This window comes from Stegodyphus dumicola, chromosome X2, assembly GCF_044657685.1.
Source record: "Stegodyphus dumicola isolate Sdum_Otavi_A_Nest chromosome X2, ASM4465768v1".
Lineage (NCBI taxonomy): Eukaryota > Metazoa > Arthropoda > Arachnida > Araneae > Eresidae > Stegodyphus > Stegodyphus dumicola.
In genome coordinates this window covers 70,347,215-70,361,392 of record NC_140781.1, presented here as the reverse complement: position 1 = coordinate 70,361,392, position 14,178 = coordinate 70,347,215, and the positions used below count along the sequence as shown (strand labels likewise).

General features: G+C 31.6%; 1 protein-coding gene and 1 long non-coding RNA gene across 6 annotated transcripts in view; both read left to right on the top strand.

The window, feature by feature from the left end:
• Positions 1-14,178, top strand: part of LOC118192271 (atrial natriuretic peptide-converting enzyme-like) — a 1,449,396-nt gene that overhangs the window by 603,904 nt on the left and 831,314 nt on the right. The gene's annotated exons all lie outside the window — the stretch shown is intronic.
• Positions 7,947-13,750, top strand: LOC146992775 (uncharacterized). The gene is made up of 2 exons (XR_015039281.1): positions 7,947-8,085; positions 13,590-13,750. It is a non-coding gene; the product is annotated as an uncharacterized LOC146992775 (long non-coding RNA).

The following is a 14,178-nucleotide window of genomic DNA, read 5'->3' as shown; positions in this document are numbered from 1 at the left end:
AAATTTTAAGATTACTCCATAATCCTTCGAGTTATTAATATGCAGTCTGAGTTTTTGAAGAATGCCGGGATAATTTAGTGAAATAGTATTAAAAAGAGAGAAACGGGAAGCAGAATTATACATAATGAAAAAATTTATATTTGAAGAAACCTTGATAAATATTAATTTATTCAGTTTTGATATGTTCGTAGTAAGTTGCCTTCCGACCACCAGCTGTGTCAAGCATATCTATGAAAAGACTATTTATTTTGTTTCAATTTTGAGCACTTCCTTTGTCTTATCAACAAAAGCAGAAGTTCATGAACATTTTTTAGGCTACCTAAAGTAGTTTTATTTTTATATCAAAGCTTGGGCATGTTTCACCTCAAATGATAAAATGGAAATTTTGGAGAACGTAATTTTCTTTAATTAGGAGTTTGTAGTAAAATCAAAAGAGATTGGTTATGACGTGGTAAGTAAGGTGGGTGTAGCTTACACTTTGTCAGAAAACTGAGACAGAAATTAGATTCCTCATCAAAAAGTTCATTATTTTATTAAGTTGGTCTTCAGGTTTATAAGGTCGTCAGAATAATCATGGCAAATTTCATTTGCCAGAATGTAGAATTCTTTGTTAAAAACTGCAGAGAAAAATACTTTGTTACTCCGTAATTTCTAACTATAAACTTGTGTCTCTTCCAGTTTTTCAGCCAGTAAAGAAGATATTTAAACAATATCATATTGATAGCAAACGAAAACTCAAATTAAGCTATTGGAAGTAACAGATATAAATTAAAAATTTCTTTTGATTTAAAATCATGCCTCATATTCAATTATAGGTTTATTTTTTGGTTCTGGTTGCACTCAAAGTTCTTTATAAATTATATCGCTTTTCTATTTGGTAAATTATCTATTATTTAGTACGAAACATCGTTGTAGAACGATTATCATACATCAACTCTTCCTATAACTGGAAATCTGCTCGCAGTTTTAAACGTAAATGCTGTAGTCACCTACATCACGGAATGTAAATCTGATGTATCTAAAGAAAAAATGTGCGCAGAGATGCTTACAACATCTTCCTCAACAATATTACCCTCTTTGATGGTGGAAAGAAATCGTTTCGGAAAGTCTTAGCCATCGATTTCTACCTCCAAAGCACAAAGGGGTTAGAGCTTTTGGTTTGTAGGACTATAATTATGTCGCCACCTAAGATGCTTAAAGAAAGTAAAAACATTCAAAAGAAACGTCTAACCAGGTGTTACTTATAAAAAGAAAGCTCATAGCGTGGACACATAATGTTGGTAATTACCGATTGTGGACCACAGTTACGAGGTTTTCGTGGACAAAATAGAAGAAGCACGCAAACTAAGTTTATGTCGCACACAAGACGAAAATCTGCAGCAGAGAAGAATAAAAATAAATTGCACAAAGTGTGCAAAATATTTTTCTCTGTCGTCAAAGTTGGTCCCTCTAAACATTCCATTTTCTAATCAGGAGACCAGGGTTATTAAAACTGTATTGTCTAAAAAGGTAACTAATGTGAAAGCATTAAGGTACAATAAAAATTATCTTGCAAATGATTTTCCAAATTTTCATGGAGTACACAAAAGAAAACTTTGCAGCTCATTCTAGCAAGAAAAGCTGATTAGAATAATCAAAATGTTTCAATTAATTTATTCGGGAAGAACTTAACACTTTTTTTTTGTTTTCCTACGTCATCAAAAAAAAATTACCATTCAGTTTTATTTAAACTCGTAATTAATCTTTACAATTAAAATATCATACATTTCGTTGAGATAAACATTCGTCTATCTAAACGATTAGCGTATAGTGCAAAACTTGCTTTAATCCAATTATATATTATTTCTGTATTCAGTTAAATAATCGAGGTTAGGATATTCATCTGCAATTACGAAAGCAACTGTAATCTGCATTTCTCTTTGCAATATTTAAACTTGAAATTAATTTTCTTTGATCAGGAAAAGAACTCGAAATTCCCAGTTTATTTTGCCTTTGAGAAATTTACAAATGTCTCCTACTGAAAATGCTGATGTCGTCTTCTTAATTTCTTTCTTCGTCTAATAGACATTCTTATCATTCTTACACATTCTCCAGTTATTAACTCGTTTCTGTTGGTCTTTGTGCACTGAGAAAAAACGCTTCACTAATGGTTGTTATTAAAAAGAATAATTTAGAAACTTTGATTGTTTTATGATAATTTAACTGCTGTTCATCTTCAAATTATGTTTTTTATTTGATCAAGCGCAACAAAGTTAACAGCGATTTTTGGCACTTACGCATTAACGCAACAACCTTATTAGAAGTCGCCAAATTTTTCAGAATGTTTCAGAATCTGGCAACCATTTTCATAGTTATTTTTTCAGCAACAATGCCAAAAACAATCCTTCACTCAAGCAAAGTCCCCATTTACGTATGAGGTTTTTTTTTTTTTTTCTTTATTTTTTCTTTTTTTCCCCTTTTTATTTTGTTTGTTTGTATTCCTAATTCCAACTGTTTCTTAAACACGTCTTGATATTTTTGCCTTAGTTTTAAAATATGAGATTTGAAATTTACCAGGAATTGAAGAAAACACAGTAAAGTTTCTGCAAGAATATAGAATTTTGCTGAAAATAAATCTGAAGGGAACAACGAGGATATGCGTTTCCTCGATAGCCGCAATTGCCGAGGACTACACGAAGCTGAGTCTCCACAATTCTCTAATGTTTTCTAAGCGAAAATAGATTGCTGTGTATTTCGGATACAAGAACAGGGCAAAAAATTCCAGAAATTCCTTGAAGAAGAGTGTAAGTGTTTTGTTTTTTAATGTATCACGTAATTCTTATTTAATAATTAAATTTTTTATTGCTAAAGTGTATGTTTACTTTTCATATATTGATAACGTTTACCGACTTAAGAGAAATATCGATAGTTTGGGAATCTAAAAAAACGCGCATAAACCAACAGCTTGCGGCCGAAAGTAACTTTTACCTTTTCATCTGTAAACAGTGTATCTAAATTGCTCCGAGGTGGTAGTGTTAATATGTAAGTACCTTTTTTTTGTTTGAATCTCTGAAGAGCTAAAACTACTTTAATACTGAATTAAGTTTCCGTGTCTGGTCAGTATGTAGGATAAACAAATATTAATACTCTACTGCATTTAATTTACTGAATTTTCGAGGAGTAAATTTCTTATTATATGTGAGATACTAAGGATAATTTACGAAAGTGCAAGAAAAGAAGAATTTCAGTATTTTTCAAAAGTATAATTAATATTAAATTCCCAGTTGTAATGTTTGTTCTCTCTTTAACCTCCAAAGTACTGAAAGATAACAATTTGCATTATCAGCCTGTAAGACACAAACGTTAAGTTTCTGTTAAACACATCAGATGTTTTGTTGCTTTAAGCCACAAACTACAAATAAATTATGCTTGTTGTAATCGTTTAAGTTAAGGACGGGATAAGAATTCACCTGGCGATCTGAGAAGGTTAATAATTAGACTGACTGCAATTAGGGCGTAGTTTTACAGTTTCTTTAAGTCATTAGGTATAAGTCTTATATGAAAACAAATTTTCATTCCTAATTTCCGCAGTGAAAGTAAACGTTTTAATAACTATGGATATAACGTTTCTTTAGCCATCAAATGTTAAATGATGCAATTATTCCCCAAACACTTAACTTAATAACAGACGGCTACAGTGTCTAGAATAGATTTTGTATATTGTTTAAAATATATTTAAACTATTTGCCTAACGGAAGGGATGCTTTCACGGAGTATTTAACTAAGAAAGTTATTTTTTTACAGATGGAGAAAACTACGAAAAGGTCCCATTTCTGTGGGATTTGAAACAGATTCAAACTACCAATGTTGAGCGGTGTTATTTGTCCCACAGCTGGCATGCATTTAGTATCTCATACCACCTAGCAGGTTCAACTAAACTAAAAAATTATAAATTCTCATTCTCATTTGAAACTTTAATCATGTGTTCCCCATCTAAAAACTCCATACTAACGTTTCTAGTTAATGTGCATTTCACTTTTATTCTAAAACTTTTACAACTTGATGCAGTAATAAAGTATACAAATATATCTATAATATAATATATGAAACATCAGCAGAAGACGTAGTATTTCAGTTTATTAAAGCTCATGGCTAACTTTTAACAACATTTTTTACTTTACATTAAGTCAGAGCGAACGAATGGAAACATTATAAAAAGTCGGAAAATTTTTATCAATAAATGCACTTTTCTATTCAAAAGATCAGATATTTATTCAAGCAATGCAATTCAGCGTGATCTCATGAAATACTACTGTTCGATTTATTTCTGAAAACTTGCATCTTAGGAGCAGCTATTTCGGTCTTTGGTCTTAATGGACAAATTCAATTTACGAAAGAAACGATCTGAAAATCACTTTAGGTTTACTTTATTTCAAAAAGGTCGATTTCTTTGTTTCTTCTGGTGAAACGCAATATTCTACTGAATCAACGGTTAGAATTGTTTACAGTAAAAGAAAAAAAATCCAATTTATCACCATAACATAGGTTTACTGCTTAAATAAGGAGTGAATTAAAGTAGATTACATTTGTTGTAATGGAAAATACATTTAACATTAAAAATGCTCTTAAAGGAGCATTTACTTTTCACAAAGGTGCAAATACTAAGAGAAAATAAAACAAAACAAAAACTATTTTTGAAAGGTTTGCTTTGCAAATTCGCTGTTTGATAGTAAATGAAAATTGATAGTTCCCTAACCTACAATTCCATTTGAAATACATAGCATGTACCCCAAATTTTGCAACTGGGAAGTTAGTCGTAAGTATAAATTCTAAATTTGCTAATGGGCAAATACACCAGCGGGCATCAACTTATAACTGATGCAAGATAGTTGCATGTCATTCTGAATTATTAGAAGCTATTTTTCAGGGTTATTTGCTTAAGAACGTTCAGTGTTTTGTTAAACTTTTAATTCCCATCTTCAAGATTATTTGTTTGCTTCTTTAACTCAGCTTGGCAGAATTCGCACGAATGCTATTTTCCTATAGAACGGAAGGCTTCCTTAAGGACTATCTAAGGGAAACTGGCTCATATTTATATGAGACCCACCAGCCGACAAGTGGTATTACATAGTGGTAACACCAACCGCTGAACATAGTTTATTTGTTTATTTGTTTAGAGTTCAGATTTTCGCGAATATGTTACCTGCATAGAAGTTTTCTTGATTTCTCCATACATAACAGGAATGCGAGGCCTTTTTCTTTAAAATACCTTCCACGAAGGCATTCTTTCCTTTTGCCCTATTCAACTCTAAATTACACTTTCGGATTCATTGGATAAGTGGTATACCCAAAGCTCTTTTTTAGGAATGTGTAAATAAGGACACACGTTTAAATCTGTTAAATAATCATACTGATTCAATTAGATATTAGTGTTACCTGTTCTAACACAAAAAAGCTGCTTTATCTACGCTAAAGCTGTTAAATGGATAAACTGAATTATGGCTAAGTATTCGGTTCCCTTCTGCCTAACGGAAGGATGACTTCGTGAAGGACTTAAGGGGAAAAGGATAAAGGGAAGCTGGCTCATATTCACTTTACACATGACAAAACTTTGAAACCGCCCATGTAGCCAGAACCGTTCGCACTACCAGTATTCCATGTTCTTATAGCTCAGCCACTCGGGGGTTAGGTTGGATTATTTGACTATGGCACAACAGGAGAGTTAACTGGCTAATGGAAGGGACGCCTTCATGGAGGAAAGTTTAAGAGAAATCTATATTCACGTTACAGAGACAGAAAATCAACAATGCATCCAGCCCGTTCACTTGGGATCGTGTCCAAGTCGGATTATTAGTATTTAGCGACTTGAACACGTAGGCCGGGGGCTCGTAGACTGTTGTCAACTGTTAATTTTCATCTCTATGTAAGAAGAAATGTGACAATAATATGCAATCTACAGAGAATATCCAATACAGCGTGTTAACTACGGGAACGTCACTATCATAGACATCTGAAGAAATTAAAAAATTTGCTACAATAAATCCCAATTGGAAACATGAAAAAAATAAGCGTATGTTGCATCTGGAAGTAATAAGCACTTGACCTTTTTGCATTTGATGGAGATATAAGCTTCAAATTAATAATTTCCAAATAGTTAATCGTTAAACTAATTTAAATTTGTAACATTTATTTTAAATTAGCAAACATTTTTGCTTAAAGCTTATGCTGATTTCAGCTAATTGCACGTAATTCAGGAGATGATGGAAAGCGACATTATGAAAAAAGAGGCCTTTGTTCCACACGCATATAGTTGATTACTAAATAATAACCTATAATTTCTGATTATCCGCGTAACAAGAAAAGCCTCCAACTCATTGGCGACTTTATGAAATGACGAAACGAAAGCTTGCTTGCTTAACTTTACGCCTTGTAAGTACTACATTTGTTCATAAATAATAAAAAGAAGCATTTCATTTGAGGAAAGCACCTTTTACAAAAACATAATCAAACTTCGGTACTTACATATTCACGCAACTATTTCCTTTACAGATGAAAATAAAAAAGCTACCCATTGGGTTCAAGTTGATAGTTTTCGTGACATTTTTTTTCAAAAGATTCCAAACTATGAATATTCACCGTAACGTGGCAAACATTATCAATATATGAAAAACAACAGTTTAAAATACAAATTTAAACTAATAAATAAACATTTTGTGATACATTAAAATATAAAACATTTAGATTCTTCTCCAAATCTTTCTGCGCCTTTTTGAGCTATTCTTATCTACAAATACACAGAAATATATTTTCGCGTATGTTCCAGAGACTCTGCATCGCGCAAACTTCGGCAACATCGATTATCAACCAAATTCATCTCCTCAGTTCCCTTTAGAGATTTTTTGGCAAAATTCTGCGTTTTTACATTTTCTTAAATTGCTGACAAATCCTACCATTGCACATTTAAAACTGCGTTTAATCGAAAAATATACCTTTAAATTACAAAATAGATTTGTACTTGATTGAAACTTGGAATACAACAAAAAATACATATGAAAATAGTGTCTGAATTTCTCGAAGATCATCATAGACAAAATTTCAGAACTATTGTTTGGAAAACATCATCACCCAAGAAATAACATCTGTCCTAGAACTAAACCCAATAGACTTAATCCCGAAATCATTCTCAGTGGTAGGACCCACAAATGTGTGAGTATTTCAAATACAAAACGAGAGTAGAGCGTTCGAAAGGAGGATGAAAAAGGCGAGAACTGAGAAATAAACATATCACACAAATTCTATGCAAAGCAATGAGCTATGTACAAAAGAGACAACCATTAAAAACAATAAACTGTTGGGGGAAGTACAAATCATGAACAGCAAACCCTTTACGGACCAATGTACAAAATATGTAGAAACAAAGTTCCGTTCAAATTGTTATTCCAAATTCCATCAACGAAAACAATCCTCCATGATTCCTCAGATGAAGACTCATCACTCCAATGTATGAAATGAAACAATAGCCATTACCCAGAAACAATCAACAACATTCCCTTCCCTTGGAGTTTAAAAAATATTCAAAATCCTACCATACAATAGAGCCTCTGGTCCGGAAGGGGTCGGCAACCAACTCATCAAGATCCTGCACAAGAATTTTCCCTATCTACCTACTCAAAGTAGTGAATGAATGTCTATAAACAAATGCTCTTCCCAACAGGTTTTAAAATAGACCAGATAGTCCTTTTTAATAAAAAAAAGGCCAGAATGCATCGAACCCAGGTTCCTACCGCCCATTTAACCTTCTTCCTACAGAAGGAAAAATAGTGGACAGAGCCCTACACTGTAAAAAAAAAGTTCGCTCTTTACAAGCAAAAGTTTTGTAAAGTTACAGAAATCAAAAAGTTACACAAGAATTTCCTGTAATGGTAACAGGTTGAAAGCAAACTGTGGCTGGTACAGCTAATTTGCCTGTAACATTACAGATAATGTTTCAGTAGCCGCGCGGAAGAATCACGTGACTGACTGGAAATCAGCCAATCAGAAGAAAAGTGTTTGAAAGCTAGTTGCAGAAAAAAACATGGCTGAATGCATGTTGGTTGTATAGCGCAGGTAAGTAAGAAAATGTTTACAATTACGTTTGAAATATTTTTTGTTCATTTTATGCAGATTATTCTCATGCACTTTGCACTGTTATATGTAGTGAGTAAGTATTTAAACGTTTAAGCTTTGCGATTAATTAATATCAGTGTTCGTAATGAGTTGAAAGAGTGCAGAATATTTATTCCAAATGCAGATCTAATAGTAGTATTTTGTCATTGCGCATCCGATAAATTACGCCTTAAATTGCCCGTATTATTATTTATAACTAATTATTCCAAAATTTAATCACTGTTGTGGTATTTAATTGAAACGGTAATGTGGTTGTTGAAAACAAAATTAATCTTGTTAGCGTTCGTTTGCAATCGTCTGACCAAAGAACGTTTGACATATTTTTCCCGGCAGGCCTTGCGAGAAAAGTTTATGTAAACATTTAGAATTCTGAATGTAATGTATATATATTTTTTTTGCTTACTAGGTTTAGTTTATTCTTTTTCTAGGATTACCTAATTAATTATACTTGGTTTATAATTCTGTCTAATATGTTTATATACGAGTGTGTTATGAAGTAAAATTACAAAAGCTTGAACAATGCGGTCGAGAATCTCGTTTATTCTTTAGTGTAATAATATTATTTTTTCAATGGTATTAATTTCTTACGAATATGTTATAATTCCAAAATGAAGCAATTATATTGATTAAAAATATATCGCATCATACTTTTCGTAATGTTTTGGTTTACTAACTAGATGCAACTTAATTATTCCATATATTTTAATATACCAATATCAACAGGGAAAAGATGGAAATGACCTAAAATATTTTTCTAAAAATTCGTTAAACTAGTTATAAAAGAAAACTAAAATTTTGTACATTATTTCCAAAAATATTCCATTAATATTTTATAAGTTACAAAATTTATTATATTGTATATATAACTTTAAACATTTAATGTAGAATTTATGTTGATTTTATTTTGCCCAATTTTAATACAGTTTTGAAATATGATAGTCTTGTTACTAGGATAGCATGAATCTGCTAATACAAGTTTAATATATTTCTTGACAAATGTTTCTCTTATTCATGTAATATAATATATAAATCATAAAATAAGTTTTTTTAAATAAATTATGATTGTGTATTGGAATTTAACACAATTCTGTATCTGTATGTTAGTATTAAAAATAAAATAATAATAAATTTTTAATGAAGCATTGATTTTAGGATTAACAACTGTAAATATATATATATACTCACACATGAATAAATGGAAATGCAAGTTACTTTTCCTTACAAAGCCGTCCATGAATATATACTTCCCTTTAGACTGATAGCCTTTGCATGCTTTGCCATATTCTATCAATCCAAATGATGCAAATATGCAGAAAATTTTACTTTCTTTGAAAGTTAATGCAGGAAATAAAATTTAGTGCATTTGTAAACTACATTAGTTCTCTTATAGCTTGGTATTTAATTGTCCAATGATTTACTAGTCCAAACTAATGCAGAATTCAGATATTGTTCAAATAAAAGAAAATTAATATGGTCTGATTGTTAGACGTATATATGAAGATTTATTTTTTAAATATTATTTTAAGTCAACTAAATTAATTTCAAATTTAAGTAAGTATTCATGCCTTTCAGTAGCATTATTTTTGGAAATCTTAAATTAAATAACTGAATGCAATATTTCTTGTTAATAAAAGAAAAGCAATGTTATGAAAGACTAGCGAAGTGGATTTGCAAGTTCTAATTACGAAAGGTCCCATGCTCTAAGGGGTCATTTTTAAAAATACTTAATTAAAAAAAAGTATTTAACGTAAAACTTCCAGCTTCACACATGTGCAATATTAATTCTATATATTTTATCTCATTTTATTGATTAATTTCATAGCATTTCGTGTGACACTAGTAGAAATTATTTATTAAATTTTATGCAGTTTCTGATCTATGTTTTGATTTTGTTATTAATTACGTTAGGTTACATAAGATTTAAAATTATGTAAGGTACAAAAACCTTCTGCATCTATTAATATATGCTGAAGTGAATGAAATTATGCCAGTGAAATTTTTTAAAAACAAAAACAAATTTCTGTGGAAAATTAAAGTTATAAATTCTAAATGCAAACAAAGGAGTGAATTTGAAAATTATCAAATAAGCCAAAGTGTTGGTAATTTTTGCAGTTTTTCAGAAGAAATTTTATACTGTGCAGAATGGGAATATGATGTTTGGTTTTATTAGTACAGTCAAAAGTCGTTAATCCGGACTCGTTGGGACTTCGGCGATTCCGGATTATCAATTTTTCCGGATTACAGATCATCAGTTTAAATCTGATAAGATGGCATGCAGAAATTTTAAAATTAAAAATATGAAACCGTAATTTATGAAATAAAGAACAATTATGATCTAAAGGGTATCAAAATTTACAAAAAAAAAAAAAAAAAAAAGCTTAATATTTATTTGTTTACTTTATTAAACATTTCTTTCAATGTAAGTTGTTTAAGTTGCTTCGTTTTATGTGATAATACTTTCTCTTTAATTCTATAAACAGCCATAATTTCTTCTTCAGTTACAAAGTTCCGCTGTTGAAGTCCTATAATTGCTGTGCCGAGAATACCGACTAATTTGTCAATCGAAATTTTTTCGTTTTCAATAACCTCTGTATTACTTTCTTCACTATCGGAAGCGAATTATATTGACGAGGAATTTGATTTAAATCATAAACAAGTCGGAGTACATCGAGATGAAATACTACATTTAGTAAGGAATTATAAGCCAAATAAAATAAAAACATCTGCCCTGAAGATAAGGATTGCTGACAGATGAACATCCAATACATTGCGCGCCGCGGCAATCACAATAATATTGTGATAGTAGTAGTTTATACATGATTACTTTTCATTTGTTATATTCCCACTGTGACTGTGTCCTTTGGAAATTAAATTATTCGTTTAATTTTTCCCTCTCAATTTTCGGAAGATAAAATTAGTAAAAATAAGTGTAGAGAAATTATCTGATAGCGTTATAAAAAATTAGGTGAATGATTTTATGATTTATGGAAATTTAAATTTTATTTTGATTCTGAATTATTTAATTTAAGGCTTTAATTTTGGGGAGAAACAGATGCTTCTGGAAATATTATTTAGTTAAATGAATATTATTTATTTTCCTCTATTTGTAAATCTTGTACAAACTTTTATTCATTGTGAAAGAAGCAGGGAAAGGGAGGCAATTTTCGCCAAGTCATGATTTCGCGCTCTTTAGAATGTTCGAGAATTTTCATTGTTAGTTGACCTTAAGAGAGGAAAGTACGTGACGGAAAGGTCAAAGGTTGCTACTTGTCTTTCAATGTAAGTCATTCAGGTTTTGGCGATTGAGGGTCCGGTTGTTGGCTAAGTGAAGAAGGGCGCGCATGCGCGATCACCCTTATTTCCGCATTCTGGAGTTGAAAACGAAGATTTTTGCGATAATTAAGGGGGCGATAAGTGAAGCCATAGTGGGAGCCCGTTTGGTGAAGGACAAGAAGGAAATTTGAGTTGGACACACTGACTTTTGGCTGACGCTCGGACTGATTCGCTGATTTTTGGGCTTGCTGGACAAAATGTAAGTGACTCCGAGAGGTGTTTTCCGGCGGGGAGCGGCAAATATGCTCCCCGGCCGCGTTTTGGTTAAGAGGCGAGACTCTCTTACACACTTACTCTTGGACTCGCTTAGGCACTCACGCTTGGATTCGCTGACTTTCGGGTTGCTGGTCTTGTGGACGTTGCTCTTGAAAACTGGCTTGAAGAAAATTGGAGTTGGACTCTCTCCCTTACTGACTGGTGGGTGGAATTTACTTGGGTCGTTACTCGTGAAGCTTGCTCTTGGGATGAGTAAGAACAGGCGAGCTGAAATGGCCTAGAAAAAAAACGTTTCTGACCTGAGCCTGAAAACCCTCTTCCTTGCGGCGTGCTGGTAAAGAGGCGAAATTTGAACGAGTTACCTGCGTGTGGACATAGGACTTTCAGGACCAAGCGGATAGCCGCCCTGGGCAGCAGTGCTCCTGTTTCTGTTCTACAGTAGTGAAGTGGAGTCTACATTTTTAGAACCTGTGTCAAGATGAGCCCGGCCGACATCAACTCTTGATAAGATAAGAGTCCTCCGCTTCAAGATGTCCCCTCAAGCTAAGTAGTATTATTTTTTTTGGTGTGTTGGAACTTTAGGCAAGTTTTTCCAAAAACGTCCTTAGCAGTAAAAACAACGTCGAATCTAAAATTTAACTCTCAGGCCATAAATTGTTTCCCTTTCCTTTCTTTTAAATCACCAGACAAACCTTAAGTTTTTTTATGAATTTAAATGAACAGACTCTCAGATGAGGTTAAGATTTTTCTTATTGTGTTGTAATTGAATAAACTGATATTTAATCTGGAACCTCTTACAGTATATTTTCTTTATATATTTAATATGAACTTTTCCTTTATATCTTGTATATGTTTTATTTTTTCGATCCTCTCACGGCGCGGTCCCGGAATGCATTTTTTTTCACAACGCAAAAAAATGCTGTACACGTTTCACTATACGATCACTCCCTTTAACGGCAAGTAGGTTCATATTTAACATTTTTATATGAATTTAAGATATAACATTGGTGCCGTGAAGTAAGATTCATAACATTATTTCCCGGCGTGAACTTAAGCTATTTAACACTGGTGCCGTGACCTATTTAACAAGTGGGAATATGGCATCAAGAGCATTAGATATCCCCATTTTCTTGAAGCTGTTCACTATTATTGTTTCATCAATGATAGGCCATGCACCCAAAATCCACTAGCAAATCAGTTAGTAAGATGAAAATGACCACTATGCGGACAAAACATTTAGGGTAACTTGTTTTGTGAGCGCCTTAAGAGAGACAAACATTACCTAAATCATTAAAACAATTTCAGAATCCTGTTGCTAAAAGAAAGCTTGGGGAAAAATGTTGTCCGAGTCCCAGTGATTCATTTGACCAATATGTAATATTGTTTTAGAAATTTAAGGTAATAAATATAATATTTTTCGAATGCTAAAACAGTTCGAGAAATTTATTCAAGTTCTGAATTCTGAATATAAGTATACTGTATATTATATTTAATAACTATGGTGGCTTCATTTATGAAAAGATTTGCATATTGGCTGTTTTTGTACAATGAACCTTCTCTAAGCTAGCTATGCGTGATTCCTGAAGATTTTGATCTTTAATGATATTGGGCATCTTAGATAAGTTATGTTTACTAATTAGTTATTTTATGAGGAATGCTGGTTAAATTTAAAAAGTGATTGACTGAGGTTGCTTGTAGTAATGAGACGGTTCACTGTAATGCAATTTTTTAAAGTATTTAAGCTGTTCCTGATTACTTAAGATATTATAAAGAAATATGATTAAAAGTGTTATATGAGCACACGTTTAAAACATCTATTAAAATAATTTTTATAAGCTTTTTAAGAGCATGATTATGATTATGATTTTAAAAGGAATGTTTTTTTCTTTATTTAGGAGACATGGTTTACAAAGAAGGGGAAAAACCATTCATTTTTTCCAAGCAGTCGAAACGAATTTTTATGAAATGTTATATTGTGTTATTTTTTAATTAATTCTTTTTTTAAGGTTTTATGTAAAGTTTATGAATTAAGTAATAAATTATTTTTACTTCTGTATTTTAATTAGCATATTATTTGCTTCATAATGTTTCACAATAAAATTATGAATTCAATAAACTTCATAATTAACATGCTGTAATATATATAGAGAGAGCATAAAGTTTGTTTTCTGTTGTCACATGTATATTTCACAATTTTGTAGGCAAATCTCGAAATTTATAATAACTAAGAATACTTTTTAGTATCACTTTCTAAATGGTAATTATTAAGCTTAAAGTTTTATTACATATCACGTTTGTAAAAAATTATAGGTAAAATTAAAATGCATTAAATTTTAAGTTAAACTGAAGTATTAATTTTTGAAACAAAAAGGCATAATTGTATTAAGCATCAAGAATTTTAATGTAAGCAAGGCTTTAAAAATTAAGGTCAGTTGGTGAAGTTTTATGCTTATTCAAAAAGCATGATATTAGGTTTTTAATGAA